The sequence below is a fragment of the Hyperolius riggenbachi genome, chromosome 12 (genome assembly GCF_040937935.1).
Source record: "Hyperolius riggenbachi isolate aHypRig1 chromosome 12, aHypRig1.pri, whole genome shotgun sequence".
NCBI lineage: Eukaryota > Metazoa > Chordata > Amphibia > Anura > Hyperoliidae > Hyperolius > Hyperolius riggenbachi.
The window spans coordinates 189,386,377-189,403,173 of NC_090657.1; the positions used below are offsets into that span (position 1 = coordinate 189,386,377).

The following is a 16,797-nucleotide window of genomic DNA, read 5'->3' on the forward strand; positions in this document are numbered from 1 at the left end:
GATTTGGCAGTGAGATATCTGGATAGGATAATGTCAAATGCAAATGCACGTAACTTGTGTTGATGAGGATGGTCTATTTCTAGTGTTTGGATCTTCTCGTTCCTATTCATGAAGACTGCTTCGTATTCTAATGCCAAAAGAAAAGCAGAGGGGATAATATTTGTAAAGCACTTTCCTCTTGTGGAACTCAAAGGTGAATTGAACTTGCTAAGTCGGGTTGCTTGGTTGTGTCAGTTTTTGCGTATATGCCATTAATAATTTTAACTCCTGCCATAGTCGAGAATCAGACTTCTTATGGGGAAACCAGTTAAATTACTAGCTTGTTTGTAACGTGTCGGAGAGATCAACGTTTGGGCAGATCGACTAAGAGTCTATTCTCTCAGTGATCGACTCTGATCAGAGAGAGAGATCTGTTGGCTGCCCACACACCGTAGGCCGATCCCTGATTGAAATCTCTCAGGAATCAGCATTGTGATGTTGCATCGGCCACTTTGCTACCTCTGTGGCTGTTCCCCAATGACCATGCATTTAAATATCTCAACTGTCCAGCCACCGCGAGTCCACTGCTCTGTCTTCCTCATTGTTGTCCCACGTGAATGCCACGCCTATGACCTTGCATGTGTGTGTGATGTCACACATGCATCAGTGCGGCAGCCATGTGGGACCCGAATATGTAGAGTAAGGAGCAGCTGAACTCACGGTGGCTGGACATGTGAGAGATTTTAATGCACAGGAAGCGGTGAGCACATTAACATTGGGGGGACAAGTGGCTGGGTGTTCAGTCGCATTCGTCATTTGTCCTGATAATAATTTATCAAATTGGATGGTCGATCGGCCACAAAATCGCTAGATGTGTGGCCAGCCACCTTACAGCCCTTGGAGGAGACCTATGAAATAGTAAAGGTAAACATACACACGCTTCACCCTACAGGACAGGTGTTGAACTTGATAATGTATTGTGCGATCAATTGTGCTATTTGAATATGGGTGGTTTTTCACTATTTCATTGTTTCAATACATGTTCATTATGGAGGTAAGCCAACATCTACCTTCTTTTTAAATGGGATTTAATTGTTTTATTTATATTGAGCCCCTCCTACCTTATGTCTATTGCCTCTGTTGGGAGGTACATTTTTGTGAACTTTTGTCATTATTTTTTATTTACATAGCACCAACACCTTGTGTAGCGCTGTACATAGTACAAAACAAATATTAAAGTGAACCTGAGATGGGCAGGAAAGAAAAAATACACATACCTGGGGCTTCCAGCCCCCTCCAGGTTAATCGCTCCCATGCTGTCCTCCTGCGCAGGCAGGATCTTTGGCAATTCGCCAAGTCCTCCAGTCTGGGGCATACTGTGAATACGCGGCCCGGTCACGCATGTGCCTCTGTTGGGCTCCATTGGCCGGGAGTACTACTGCGCAGGTACAAAATGCTCCCCAAGGCCAGAGGATGATGGGGGAGTGTGTGTGGTTGGACTGCGCCAACTCACACTGACTGGAGGACATCCAGGGCATATTGTGGAGGATCCAGATGGTGCAGGAGGACGGCGAGGAACCGATTAGCCTGAAGGGGGCTGGAGGAAGTCCAGGGCATGTATATTCTTTTCTCCACTGCCCATCTCAGGCGCCCTTTAAAGGAAACCCGAGGTGAGAGGGATATGGAGGCTGCCATATTTATTTCTAATAGTACCCTGGCAGTCCACCTGATACTGTGTCTCTAATACTTTTAGTTATAGACCATGAACAAGCAAGCAGCAGATCAGGTACTCTTAGGGCTGGTTCAGACGGACGTCTGCGTAGCGTCGCGTCTGGGGGCGTTGCGGCGGCTGCGCGGTCAGGCTTTCAGTAGCCTTCGGTCGCGTTCCGATACGGTCGCGTTTTTTTTTCCCCTAGGGGAACATTAGCCGTCGCGGTTGGCCGCTCCCTGGAAGCGACATGTCGCTTCCAGGGGCAGCTCGAACGCTCGCGAAAATCGGGACCTGAACGCCGCGTTCGGGTAAAAGCGCGCAAAAGCTCGGTGTAAACGCTCCCATTGTTTACCGCGACGTTCCGAACGCTTGCGGTAAACGCTCCGCAAGCGTCCGAACCAGCCCTTACTCCGCTGACTCTGGTTTTACTGGACTAGCCATATGTTTATTCTAAGGTATTGACTTGCACTACTTATGTCAGAAGGTCAACACGGCTGCCAGGCAACTGGCATTGCTTACAAGGAAATAAATGTGGCAGCCTCCGCATCCCTCTCACCTCGGGTTCCCTTTAAGGACCATAAATCCATGCAGAATAAGAAGCAAGAGGAGGCAGTCCCTGCCCTTTGGGAACCTACAATCTAGAGGGAATACTTTCATTGGAGAGAGACCACCATGACCACCAGTGATGAGAAAAAATATTCTTTTCGCATTCATTTTTGCAAAAATAAAGTAAAATTCAACTTCCGAGTGAAAATGGCATCAAAAATCATTTTGTAATAAGCTTGTGATTTTGCATTTTTTTAAATGAAATTTCATGCTAAAAAATAAAAATGTTGCACTTTTTCACGGTAAAAATATTTTTGTGTTGTAAAGAAAGATTCATATTTCTATGAAGCAAATATTTTCTCGAAGTCGGAAATGGCATTTTCGATGCAAAAATGACTTAGGCCAAATTTTGCAAGTGACACTGCTGACCACTGAAGAACGCAAAGACAATATGGTTCCAAGGACGGGTAACCGATGCCTTTCTTATGCCTAATGATAAAAACATCATAGCGGTGGCCCTCCGGAATCGCCGTGCCGGAGCCGCACCGCCTGCAGAACGGACGGAACGGACGCACGGTATAGCAATTAAAGCCTATGCGTCCGTTCACATGGGTCCGTTCTGCAGAACCGGAGCCGGACCGGATCCGGGCCGGATCCGGACTCCGGCCTCCGTTCCAACATGCGCTATTTTTTCATCCGGCCCCTCCGGCAGCCGTATCCGGGGCGGAGCCGGACTGCACCATCCGGCCAATACAAACAAATGGGAACCGGAGGCCGCACAACACACTGGCTGAGAAATCCGGATCTTCTACCCCACTTCCTATGCGGATTTTTGCGGCGATATTGGCTGGGGACACATGGGCAAGCATTTTGGAGTGGAGCAGCACGAGCTGGAGGTGTTGGCAGGATGTTGGCAGCATGTCGGAGGTGGAGGTGAGTGCTAAACAGCAGAGGGCCTGATTCCACAGGTCCCCCTTCTGCTGACCTCCCAGACCCCAACATTTTTTTTTTTTTTTTACGTATATTTTGCCAAACGGATCCGGATCGCATCCTGATTGCCACCTGATGCAACCTGACCGGATCCGGATCCGGTCAGGTCATCCGGTCCGTTTGGCAAACAACCGCTAATGTGAACCGGGCCTTACTCTGTAGATAACGTGAATCAACATTGTAATATTCTCTCCAGATTGCAGTTTGGGAACAGATCCAGTCTCATCTCTCACCATTAGTAAACCTTTGTTGAGTAGGATCTCAAGATCTTTCCAGAAGTCCATATGTAGTAATGACTGAGATTGGATGGAAATTCACCCATGTTGTGTCTGCTTCATAATCACAGTTATTCCCACAGTTAGAGATTCTTAGTTACGTTTTACTTGGCTTGGATTGCTATTAAAAGCTTTGGTTAAGTAAGGGCTTAAAATACCAGTAAAATTCTTATGATACGATGCCGGGACTCTGCCTGGATCCAGATGTTTATTAGGTTTTAAAGATGAAATAGTTTCCAGTACCTCATCTCGTGCTATTTCCTTGTCCCAATAGTTGCATTAGGTTGTTAGCAGCATTTGAACGTTCTATGGTCGATAAGAAATCCTCCGTTAGCTGGAGGATAGATTTATCAGGAGCATTATATAGCTTCTCTACGTTCTTCTCAAGTCCTTCCAGTATTTTTATTGGCTTGCTGGGAAGGCTTGCTTTACTAGTTCTTTTCAGTTGGATAGTCTTACAGCTTTTGTATTCTTTTAGCTAAAACAAGAGCCCGGCTTTTATTGCCTTTTATGTAGAATTTATACTTATTTTACCGTAATTGTTTCTCAGCTTTATACTCGAAGCGAGATTTCACTGACTTTATGTCTACCTTATCTTTATGTCTACCAAATAAAGATAAGGTACGCTCACGGGCTCAAAATATTAAAGTAAATGTAAATATACTGTGCAGCACTAATAGAAGACCAGTGTAAAAAAAAACAAAAACAAAAAAAAAAACACTTAAATTTAATTAAAGCGCGCCTGAAGCGAAAAAACAAAAATGTATTTTATAATGAATAGTATGTGTAGCACAGATAGCGAATAGAACATTAGTAGCAAAAATGGTTTCATATTTTTATTTTCAGTTATATAGCTTTATATTGCATCATTCTGTCATATTTGCAATTTAGAAACCACACTCTGGGTCATATGCAATTAACTTTTTCACCTGTGTTTTGTCTTAGGAGATAATTTTTCAACTACTTTTTAATCTAGCTTTTCAGCATTTTATCATAAAGTACCAAAAAGTAGTGAAAAAGTACTATGAAAAATATTTTGAGTATTTTCTTGCTTGCTGGTGGCTTGAAAAGCATTGTATTGGCAAGATGTGTAAATGTCACCTAGGAGAAAACTCAGGAGAAAAGGTGAATGGCATATGGTCCTCTGGGCCATTTGCAATTCAATGTTTCTCCTACGTTTCTCATAAATTGGCTTTTAAGCCTCCAACAAGCAAGAAAATACTCAAAATAATTTTGACAATACTTTTTCACTAACTTTTGGTTACTTTTTTAATTGTAAAATGCTGAAAAGTTATTTTAACCACTTAACCTCTAAGGGTTTTTCCCCTTAAAGGAATCATCAGGTGGTCCATGGCGCACTGCGCAGGCGCAGAACTACTGTGCCGTGGACCACGTGGTCATGATTGACAGCGGCGCTTCACGCAGCCGAAGTAAGGATGACATTGAGGTCTGCCTGAAGAGCGTGCGGGGAGCCCGGGACGGCGGCGGAGAGCGGAGCGGTCAGCGTGGGACAGTCGGCTGCAAGGGGTTAGAGAAAGCCCCAGGTGAGTAAGGCAGATTTTTTTTTTATTTTTTGCCTGATGATTCTTTTAAGAAAGCAGTACAATTTTCACCTGTCAGCACTCCTTTTATTCATTCACCTATAACTTTATTACTACTTATCACAACATAATGATCTATACCTTGTTTTTTTTTTACCACCGATTAGGCTTTCTTTGGGGGTACTTTTTAAGAATTATTTTATACTAAATGTGTTTTAACAGGAAAAAAAATCATTATTTCTCAGTTTTCGAAACATAGGAGAAAAGTAATTTATGGCTCATTTTACTCTGGAAAAAAATACTTTTTATTTGTATATGTTTACACGCATTTTACATTTTAAAATTTTCTGCGCCAGTGATCCTTTAATGACCTCAATTCATAAAAAGCTTTGTGGTAAAAAAAATCTGGGAGGGAAAATACTGCATTCGGTATTTTAGACCTTTGTGTGCTAATTCATAAAGAATTTCACAGCTGAAGTTCAGTAAATTACCGCAGCCCATTGAGCGGTACAGCAGAAGTGTGGCGCTATCTCACTTTTGTTACAAGCTGTAATTATGGTTCCCTGCACAGATGACTCACACAGACTTCTGCTCCCTGCACAGATGACTCACACAGACTTCTGCTCCCTGCACAGATGACTCACACAGACTTCTGCTCCCTGCACAGATGACTCACACAGACTTCTGCTCCCTGCACAGATGACTCACACAGACTTCTGCTCCCTGCACAGATGACTCACACAGACTTCTGCTCCCTGCACAGATGACTCACACAGACTTCTGCTCCCTGCACAGATGACTCACACAGACTTCTGCTCCCTGCACAGATGACTCACACAGACTTCTGCTCCCTGCACAGATGACTCACACAGACTTCTGCTCCCTGCACAGATGACTCACACAGACTTCTGCTCCCTGCACAGATGACTCACACAGACTTCTGCTCCCTGCACAGATGACTCACACAGACTTCGGCTCCCTGCACAGATGACTCACACAGACTTCTGCTCCCTGCACAGATGACTCACACAGACTTCTGCTCCCTGCACAGATGACTCACACAGACTTCTGCTCCCTGCACAGATGACTCACACAGACTTCTGCTCCCTGCACAGATGACTCACACAGACTTCTGCTCCCTGCACAGATGACTCACACAGACTTCTGCTCCCTGCACAGATGACTCACACAGACTTCTGCTCCCTGCACAGATGACTCACACAGACTTCTGCTCCCTGCACAGATGACTCACACAGACTTCTGCTCCCTGCACAGATGACTCACACAGACTTCTGCTCCCTGCACAGATGACTCACACAGACTTCTGCTCCCTGCACAGATGACTCACACAGACTTCGGCTCCCTGCACAGATGACTCACACAGACTTCGGCTCCCTGCACAGATGACTCACACAGACTTCTGCTCCCTGCACAGATGACTCACACAGACTTCTGCTCCCTGCACAGATTACTCACACAGACTTCGGCTCCCTACACAGATGACTCACACAGACTTCGGCTCCCTGCACAGATGACTCACACAGACTTTGGCTCCCTACACATATGACTCACACAGACTTTGGCTCCCTACACATATGACTCACACAGACTTTGGCTCCCTGCACAGATGACTCACACAGACTTCGGCTCCCTGCACTTTGCATTGTTAAGACCTCACCAGACGTGACGGTAACTTGTTAAGACCTCACCAGAGGTGTCGGTAATTATCGTCTGGCTTACCGCTTGTTGAAGGCTTTATGAATTGACATTTACTGACGTGTTGGCGGTAACTACAGCCAAGTTGGTAATTTTCCTCACTGATCTGTAATTTCAGTTTTTCATGCGGTAACAGCCTTTATGAATTGATACTTTGCTAAGTGCTCGGGAAAGTCTGCTGTTTTCAGCATTACCGCATGCTGTAATGCTTTATGAATTGAGGCCTATGGGTCCGTTTAACAAAATGGGATGCGGCACAACTCAACGCAATGCATTAAGTTTAAATAGGGCCTTTAAAGAGAATCTGTAATGTACAAAAAAAAAAACACTGGGGGTACTTTCCTCAGGAGGGGGAAGCCTCTGGATCCTAATGAGGCTTCCCCCGTCGTCCTCCATCACCCCGTTCGAGCGCTGGGACCCCCTGAACTGTGGCAAGTTAAGTATTTACCTACCGCAATCCTGCCCAGGTGCACTAGCAGCTCTTCCTTTGGGCTAAGGCGAAAATAGCAGAGCATGATCAATCCGCTCTACTGCGCAGCTGCAAAGGAGTTGCGCTTGCACAGTAGAGCGGATACGATTGGGCTTGGCTGTTGGTTGCTATAGTGATGCTTAGCAAACAAGCTAAACAAGCTAAGCTCTTGCTTCCAGTGAGTAATACAATGAAGCCGTAATATAGAATCACATGTCCATTTGTTTGGATCAGTCTGTACTCCCACCGCACCTCAGTACTGAGAGCATTGAGAAAGGTGACCTGGCAAAACCAGTTGGCTGGTCTGCTGTCTGGATTGTTACAACGGCATGGATTCACTGTGATAGTAGCAGACCAATATGGTTAAATGAGTACCACTTTCAGAAGAGCATTAGCTAAATACTAAGGAGCTGTGAGATTTCTCGAGCAATTAAAATCTTCCATATAGCTCTAACTTAAGAAGGAAATTCAACTAATTTTTTGAAGACAAGGCAATCCAGGGGAATTGGGAAGGGAGGAGGTAGGGGGGGTTCCAGCATGGCAGCGGGTGAGAGAAGAGGTAGAGGTCGCATACTAGCCGGCAGAGTAAACCCCTAGAGCCAGTATTAGGAGCCAGGGTCAGTGGAAGAGGCAGTGCAGGAGCCGAAAAGCAGAAGAGGGAGTGGCGAAGGGAGTCAAAAGCTGAACAGAGGTGCGAGTTCTTCAAATGATTCCCACTAGTGCAGCAGCCCATATAGGAGAGTATCTCCACGTCCTTCTGGCACTAGCAGGAGCTGAGCACTGAAGCTGCTGTTCATCCATCTTGGTTTGGTATCCCGGATACAAACGCGAGATACAAACTACAGAGGGTCATCGGATCAGCAGAGAGGATGATTGGAAAACACTTTCATCCACTTTAAAAACTTTCTTCCCCTCTGCTATCAAACTTCTGAACTCACTCCACTCCATGTCCCAAAACACAACTGTGATCACCCCCTCATTTCCCCTCTTAGTGCTGATGCTGCTCATTGATTCTTGTCTATTGATGTACTGTTTCCTGTTAGGACTGCTTGTTATTGATCATTGTCTTTGCTTTCTACTTTGTCCTGTATGTTCCCTGTATGTGTCAAAATGATTTCCAGGTACAGCGCAAATAAGCCATTTCTGATTGTTGTGGTGAAATGGCGGGCAGAGGAGTAGCTAGGGTTTACAAAACCCGGGGGCAAAGACAGTTTTTTTTTTTGTTTTTTTTTGCCCCCTCTGGTAAGTCTGGTGGCATGCAAAGCCAGATGTGCCCCCCCCCCCCATAAATAACTAGATCTGCCCATCTTCTCATCCCATAGATAGCCAGATGTGCCCCCTTTTCCCTGTTTACATGGCTAGATGTGCCCCTCTTCCTACCTCCCATAGATAGCTAGATGTGTCCCCTTTGCCCCCATGGACAGCCATATGAGCCCCCCCGTTAAATACCTAGATATGCCTCCCATACATAGCTAGATATCCCCCCTCCTTGCCCCCCATAGATAGCTAGATGTGCCCCCTTCCCCCCCCCCCCCCCTATGGTTAGCAAGTGTACCCCCCTCCATCCCTGTGGACAGCTCTGCCCTCATTTCCTACTACAGCAGAAGACTCACCCCTCTGCAGTCCGCCCAGCGTCCTCTCCTTGGTAACAGCGGCATCTTGTCATATGTTGCTGCTGTTACCAAGGATAGGATGCTGGGCGTGCTGCAGAGGAGAGATGACATCATCCGTCGCTGGACTGATGGAAACTAGAGAGTCTTTTACAGTTGCAGAAAGGAGAAAAGCGGGGTAACTTCAGACGGCCAGCGAGCTGCCTCTTGTACGCTTTCAAAGTGCTGCACCTGGGGATATATGTCCTCCTTTGCTCCCCCATGCTACGCCTCTGATGGATGGGAGGAAAGCAAGCAAGCCAGGGAGTAGGCACAGTAATACCTCCAACTAAAGAACTCCTAGGAGTTCTGGTTCACCATGAGCTTGCTGGGTACTCTGTAACTCCAACTAAAGAAGAAATACTTAATGAGAAGCTTGATACATTGTACCATGAGATAATACAAGCGTTCTCACTCAAAATTCTAAAATCTGACATTGAGTTATTAAAATTGTGAGGAGGGGACGAGGAGAGCAGGGGAAGAGGACAGAACATCAAAGTACGAGGAATCCTTGATATGATTACAGATAATGATATAAAGGCTTATCTTACGGGAACGTATCAGCAATTAGCCTAAGAGACTCCGCGTTCTGAGCAGCGAGAGGACACGACTCACGGAGGTTCAGCACCAATACAGCCTACTGACATGAGACCTATAGACACTCGCCTCTGCTTTTGTGAGAGTAAAAGGAAGTCATTATACATACCCAAAATCACAATTACAAAGGATCATTAATGGGTCCTTCGCCCACTGCGCTTGCCAAGAGGTGAACATCAAAGGGAATAACTATGCAACTGCAGACACACACCGTTCCCTACAGATGGAGATTCTGTTCACAGGGGGTGGTTCACGAAGCTGCGCTGCTATAGCAGGGAGAGCTCCATGACAGCACCACACTAACTTCAAGGCTGCACGCTACTCTCGCTCTTGCAGCGTAGTGTGTCTTCCTTTGTTGCTTACATAGAAATGCACATTCTTTTAAATGCCGTCCGCTGCTGTGAAGTATTGCAGCCGCGATACTTCACCAGGGCAGCCGCTCTTATGTTAATTAACATACCTACTATGTTAACATCGCGGTTGCGATACCTCGCAGCAGCGGCCGGCATTTAAAGGAACACGCATTGCTATTTAAGCAACGCACATAAGGCACGTAGCTGCAAAAGCGAGCCCAGCGAGTGCTGTGCTGTCATGGAGCTCGCGATGCTATAGCAGCACAGCTTCATGAATCAGCCTCATTGTATCCAACACGATGTGAGATTGTTTAGTGCACTGTAACACAGTGAGATTCAAAGTCTATTAAAGCAGACCTGAACTCTTGCACAGCACATGATGAAAAGTCTTTACTCCACATATAGTTGCTGAAAAAAAAAAAAACTTCTCTGTGTATGGTGTTTTTTAGGCAGATAAAATGATCTCATTAGTTTATTAGCTGAGCAACTGTGAATAGACTGCAGAAGAGATCTGCTGAGGCAGTAGTAAACACTGAGGCTTAACACTTGATCTCTCAGCTGTGTTGGCTCAAGAATCTCCTCTGTCTTGGCAGAGCAGCTAATTTGTAAGCACAGGAAGTAGACACTGCAGATCAGCTATACCAAAATGTTTAAAGGTTATTATGCTGTAGCTTATCTTTTAGAGCAGAGAGGAAGTTCTGGGTCCAGGACTGCTTTAAAGTGGACCCAAATTAAAAATACAAGATTTCAGAAATAAAATCTATTTTCTAAATTATAATAATAAATAGCAGCCTTTTTTCAGCTGCATGATGTCAAATATAAATATTTTACATTTATTGGAGGAACCCCCTCCCTTCCTTTCATATTGCCGGGATTTTTCCGGCAAACTGGTGGAGTAGGTGGTGTTCGGCAATGGAGGAATTGCTAATGGCTGCTCCCAGTATAACCCTAGCTATGAAAAGAAAAGGGTGAAAAGCATGCACTAAAATGATCATAGGTTTGAAGCAGTGTTTATTTATCTTTGTATGTGTCAGAGTGGTGCAACTAAATATTTTTAATAAAAAAAATGTTTGGTTTGGGTCCGCTTTTAGCCAGGGCGGAAGCTGTGGTGTTGGTTCATATCACACATTACTTTAAGATCACTGGCCTACGGTGGTGGCATGAGTGCAGTATTTCTCCTGAAAGCCATCAGAACTCTTGCCTATGAAATGGAAACCAGCACAGATTTGCTGAGTTGCAATCAGTCAACGATCCTTACCATTAGCAGGACTTACAGAGGTAAGCATATTGACTATCTGTTACAGAATGAAAAGTTCTCAACGCGTTTCATGGGGGAAAGGCCAATCGCACTATATCAGGATAACTATGGTAACTAATTTATGCAAAATAATTGCAGAAATATGGCTTTAATGCCACCACTAAAGACCGAGAACCGTACAACCTGCAAGTAACTACAGAATTCAACCCACTCACTTCTGTTAGATGGAATGGTGGGAGATGAATATTCTAATTTATACAAAATAATTAGAGAAATATGGCTCTAATGCTGCCACTAGAGACCGAGAACCGTACAACCTGCAAGTAATGTGTTTCAATAGCCCCCTGCAGCTGTCCGGTGCCCACGCAATCTCGCTTGGATCCTTCTGGCCCCGCCGGCAGCTACTTCCGTTTTCTGCGACAGGCGCCGACAGGCCTAGGAACATGAGTGAAAGCGTTCCTGGCCGCAATAGCGCCCTCTATACTGCTATTGCGGCCAGGAATGCAAAGAATCCCATGCATTCCCAGGCCTGTCGGCGAAAATGTAAGTAGCTGCTGGCGGGGCCAGGAGGATCCGAGCAAGACTACGTGGGCACCGGACAGCTGCAGGAGGTTGGTGGAAGCCCAAGGTGAGTAAAACTCTGTTTTGTTTTTTTTTCTTGTTTTTTTTTATTTTATACAGGCTTAAGTGTCCCTTTTAAGAAACTCCAGTTGTTATCTATGCTTAGAGCTCTGTCTTCTGACGCTTATTATCTCAAGTGTCTTTCACTGTATTTTGGTTTTTTTTTCTGCAGAGGGAAGTTCAAAAGTTCACTGGCCTGCTCTGTAAAATCATTTAGAATGCTGAGTAGTGTGTAAACTGCAAATATTAGAGAATGATGTAATGTTATAAAAACTACATAACTGAAAATAAAAACATGAGACTATTTTCTTTGCTACTAATGTTTTAGTAATTATGCGTACTACACAACCAATTCATTATTTCATTATTGTTTTTTTCGCTTCAGTGTCTCTTTAAAGCGACAGTGTATATCACTTGGAAGGGCGAATGCTTTAGTTAGCAGTTTTTAGAGGTGAGATCATTCTATCGTCTTGGTTTATCTGTACTAATTGTGCACAGCTCTGTGTTGCTCTTTCGAATTTGTTTATGTGCACTTTATTGGTTTTACATAGTATTTAGATGTTGTTCAAAAAGCTGTGAGCCTTAGGTGGGTGGAATTGGGCTCTTTTCCACTATGAATCGCAATTGCCTTTCAAATTCAATTTCCACTATGCGATCACGATTGTGCTACTATACTTAGTATAGTAGAGCTCAACCGCACCCAAAATACAGCAGGACGACGATTGTGCTTGGGTCAAAATCACAACGCAATCGTATCGCACTAATGGAAATGGACGCTGCTGTTTCCATTCGTTTTACTTGTACCCTGAGTTTTGCGATCCGTTAGCAATCAGAATCGTATCGCAAAACGCATGGTGGTGGAAAAGGGCCTTTATTTCTGCTCTCAGTATCAGTCATGGCAGGATGAAGTATTTATAGGTTAAATAATTCACCCTATAATGCTGCATCTTCCTGCTAGCTGCACAGAAAGAGCTGATTATCTTAAGAAAAAAACATATGTGGGGTTGGCCAAGAATCATCTAGTGTATGTTGAAAGCTCAAGACCGGCTCTACCATGACGTCCCCTGAGTCAAATGGTTCAGAAGGCAAAATCTAGGAGGTGATGTCCACGATTGAATTGCAGAGTGAGCATAACTATCTGCTCCAGTGCCAGGTCCTCTCCTCTTCTGCACTGCACTCTGTAGGCTTCTGATGTCATGTGACATGCATTGGGAGCCCATGGCAGGACATTTGTGCACGGTGATAGGCTGCAGTGAAGAAGGGGAGGGGATCTGGTACCGGAGCCGATATCTGTGTGCTACACTGCGTGCTTTGCTATTCAGATAGAGGTGGGAGAGCCGGGTTCTGGGCACTTCTTCAACTTAAGGTGGCCACTAACTGTCCAATTTCTAGCGAAAAATCGTTCGAGCGATCAGAAATTCTGATCGGATGAAAAATTGTTCACTACACCATCAACTAACCAATCATTGCTTCCTATCTATCACGACCACCAAGAAAATCCAAATTTTCTTTCGACAAAAATTCATTCGGGCGACATTTTTTTCACTCGTTCATAATCGATTGTGTCCACCAATGGAGATTACTTACAACCAATCCGATCAAAATTTCTGACTGACTAGGCCACTCCATGACCTTAATGTGCTTCTTCTTGAGCCACTCCTTTGTTGCCTTTGCTGTATGTTTTGGGTCATTGTCGTGCTGGAACACCCATCCACGACCCATTTTCAGTTTCCTGGCAGAGGAAAGGAGGTTGTCGTTCAGGATTTCACGATACATGGCTCCGTCCATTTTCCCGTTAATGCGATTAAGTTGTCCTGTGCCCTCAGCAGAAAAACACCCCAAAAGCAAAATGTTTCCACCCCCATGCTTGACGGTGGGGACGGTGTTTTGGGGGTCATAGGCAGCATTTTTCTTCCTCCAAACACAGCGAGTTGAGTTAATGCCAAAGAGCATGGCTGGATAGCGTAATGGTTAAGGGCTCTGCCTCTGACATGGGAGACCAGGGTTCGAATCTTGGCTTTGCCTGTTCAGTAAGCCAGCACCTATTCAGTAGGAGACCTTAGGCAAGTCTCCCTAACACTGCTCCTGCCTATAGAGCGCGTCCTTGTGGCTGCAGCTCTGGCGCTTTGAGTCCACCAGGAGAAAAGCGCGATATAAATGTTATTTGTCTTGTCTGTCTATTTTGGTCTCATCAGACCACAGCACCTTCTCCCAGTCACTCACAGAATCATTCAGGTGTTCATTGGCAAACTTCAGACGGGCCTGCACATGTGCCTTCTTGAGCAGGGGGACCTTGCGAGCCCTGCAGGATTTTAATCCATTGTGGTGTAATGTGTTTCCAATGGTTTTCTTGGTGACTGTGGTCCCTGCTAATTTGAGGTCATTCACTAACTCCTCCCGTGTAGTTCTAGGATGCTTTTTCACCTTTCTCAGAACCATTGACACCCCACGAGGTGAGATCTTGCGTGGAGCCCCAGAGCAAGGTCGATTGATGGTCATTTTGTGCTCCTTCCATTTTCGAACAATCGCACCAACAGTTGTCACCTTCTCTCCCAGCTTCTTGCTAATGGTTTTGTAGCCCATTCCAGCCTTGTGCAGGTCTGCAATTTTGTCTCTGACATCCTTGGACAGCTCTTTGGTCTTTCCCATGTTGGAGAGTTTGGAGTCTGTTTGATTGATTCTGTGGACAGGTGTCTTTTATACAGGTGACTAGTTAAGACAGGTGTCCTTAATGAGGTGACTAATTGAGTAGAAGTGTCTAACCACTCTGTGGGAGCCAGAACTCCTAATGGTTGGTAGGGGTTCAAAAACTTATTTTACTCAATGAAATGCAAATCAGTTGCTATCTTTTATTTAAGGTTATTTTTTCGATTTTCCTTTTGATGTGCTATCTGCCACTGTTAAAATAAACCTACCATTGAAATGATACTGTTCGGAGACTTTTCATTTCTTTGTCATTGGACAAAATTACAAAATCAGTGAGGGGTCAAATAATTATTTCCTCCACTGTACATATAAGTAAAGTAATAGGGATACCCATTTTTACGTTATATATCCTGATCCCTGCATCTTGTAGCTAAATTTTGCTGTATATTGGCATGTAGCCCCGCCCTCCCACCAGGGGCGTTGCTAACCCCGCCCTCCCACCAGGGGCATTGCTAGCCACAAAGATCAGTGGCCCGTGCTCTGGTCTATTCTAGAGTGCCCCAGATGTCAACTGTGGTTCAATGGCGGGCATGCTGGGAGCTGTGGTGCATCAATCAGGTGTATGCTGGGTGCTGTATGTGGGCACAATGGGTGCTGCAATGCCTTTTTAGGAGCATGCAGGGAGCGTTGGTTCTGCTATGGGGCATGGGGAGGGGTGGGGGTCCAGTAGAAGGTCAGGGAGGAATTGCCAGATAACCCGTTTAAGTGAAATTGCCTATTTGTGTGATATGCTTTTTTGTGTGTGTATTAATGGATGGGGGGGGGGGGCTTCATCCAACATTTTGCTGGGCAGGCTTACTTAGACTGCTGCTACGTTCATGTAAATTTGGCTCCACCCATGACCACACCAACATCCTGGTGTGCGGCCACACCCATTTTCTGGCTGGAGTGCCCGAAAGTGACCTGGATCTCTTAGGATCCTAGCAACACCCCTGCCTCCCGCTGAGGATTCTGGGAGACCAGCTACGTTTTTGTACTGGCTTTGAAACTCTCAGTAACAAACATTCCGTTGAGATCACCAGTACTAAAGATGCTACCGCCTGTGAGAAGTTTCAGGAAGTAAATCGGGCAGAGGAAAGATTTTGCAATGGGTAAACACGGATTTTGCAATGGACAAATGGTGACTAAGTAATTTATAAATGAATATTGTAAACAACAATAAGCAGTTTATCATGATGTTGTTCTGGTTACAGTTCCTCTTTAATATGTGTACAATTCTGGATTACCAGACAGTCTGTCTCGATACAGAAGCCTGGATTCAGACAGATATTCCAGCTAAGGCAATTCATTGATCCATGTGACAAGAAACCAATGACATTTGGGGTGCTACAGAAAAGGTATGTATCCCCCACAAGCGATTCACTATAGCACTATATAATGACATTAGTCCTAGATAGGCAATTCTCCAAACCCTATTGATTTGGGGAACTGTGTGCACAAACACACTTAGAAATTTACAGCACATTGACGTCTCTAGAGTCTAAGCAGGAGTGTCAAACTCAAATCCAAAGTGGGCTGAAATTGTACAGTGGGACCTATTCGTGGGCGACCCTCAATGTCTACTGGCCACCTTCCTTCTTTATAAAGTTTCCTGGTGTCTAATGCCCCCCCCCCTAACCCTATACAGTTACCTGGTGTCTAGAGGCCTCCACCCTCCCCTAAACAGTTACCTGGTGTCTAGTGGATCTCCCTCCCCTAAACAGTTACCTGGTGTCTAGAGGCCTCCACCCTCCCCTAAACAGTTCACTGGTGTCTAGTGGTTCTCCCTCCCCTATACACAAACAGGATGAAAAGGCGCCCAAAGGATAATAAAATGAATCAACATTTATAAAATAAAGTTTGAAGTGGCTTACCTCAATGAAGACAAAATTCATACAGTGGGTTGCAAAAGTATTCGCCCCCCTTGAGGTTTTCCACATTTTGTCATATTACTGCCACAAACATGAATCAATTTTATTGGAATTCCACATGAAAGACCAACACAAAGTGGTGTACATGTGAGAAGTGGAACGAAAATCATACATGATTCCAAACATTTTTTACAAACAAATAACTGCAAAGTGGTGTGTGCGTAATTATTCGGCCCCCTTTGATCTGAGTGCAGTCAGTTGTCTATAGACATTGCCTGATGAGTGCTAATGACAAAATAGAGTGCACCTGTGTGTAATCTAATGTCAGTATAAATACAGCTGCTCTGTGAGGGCCTCAGAGGTTGTCTAAGAGAATATTGGGAGCAACAACACCGTGAAGTCCAAAGAACACACAAGACAGGTCCAAGACAGGTCAGGGATCAAGTTATTGAGAAATTTAAAGCAGGCTTAGGCTACAAAAAGATTTCCAAAGCCTTGAACATCCCACGGAGCACTGTTCAAGCGATCATTCAGAA

General features: G+C 44.9%; 1 protein-coding gene across 5 annotated transcripts in view; it reads left to right on the forward strand.

Annotated features, from left to right (window-relative positions):
* LOC137542424 (opsin-5-like) overlaps positions 1-16,797 on the forward strand; it is a 213,699-nt gene that overhangs the window by 67,820 nt on the left and 129,082 nt on the right. For 2 of the 5 annotated variants that reach the window (XM_068264317.1, XM_068264321.1), the window contains exons 3-4: positions 12,091-12,156; positions 15,641-15,748. The gene's annotated coding sequence lies outside the window, so the exon portion shown is untranslated. Of the gene's footprint in view, positions 1-12,090; positions 12,157-15,480; positions 15,503-15,604; positions 15,749-16,797 lie in introns of those variants that run through there. The other 3 variants (XM_068264318.1, XM_068264319.1, XM_068264322.1) reach the window with 3 other exon arrangements.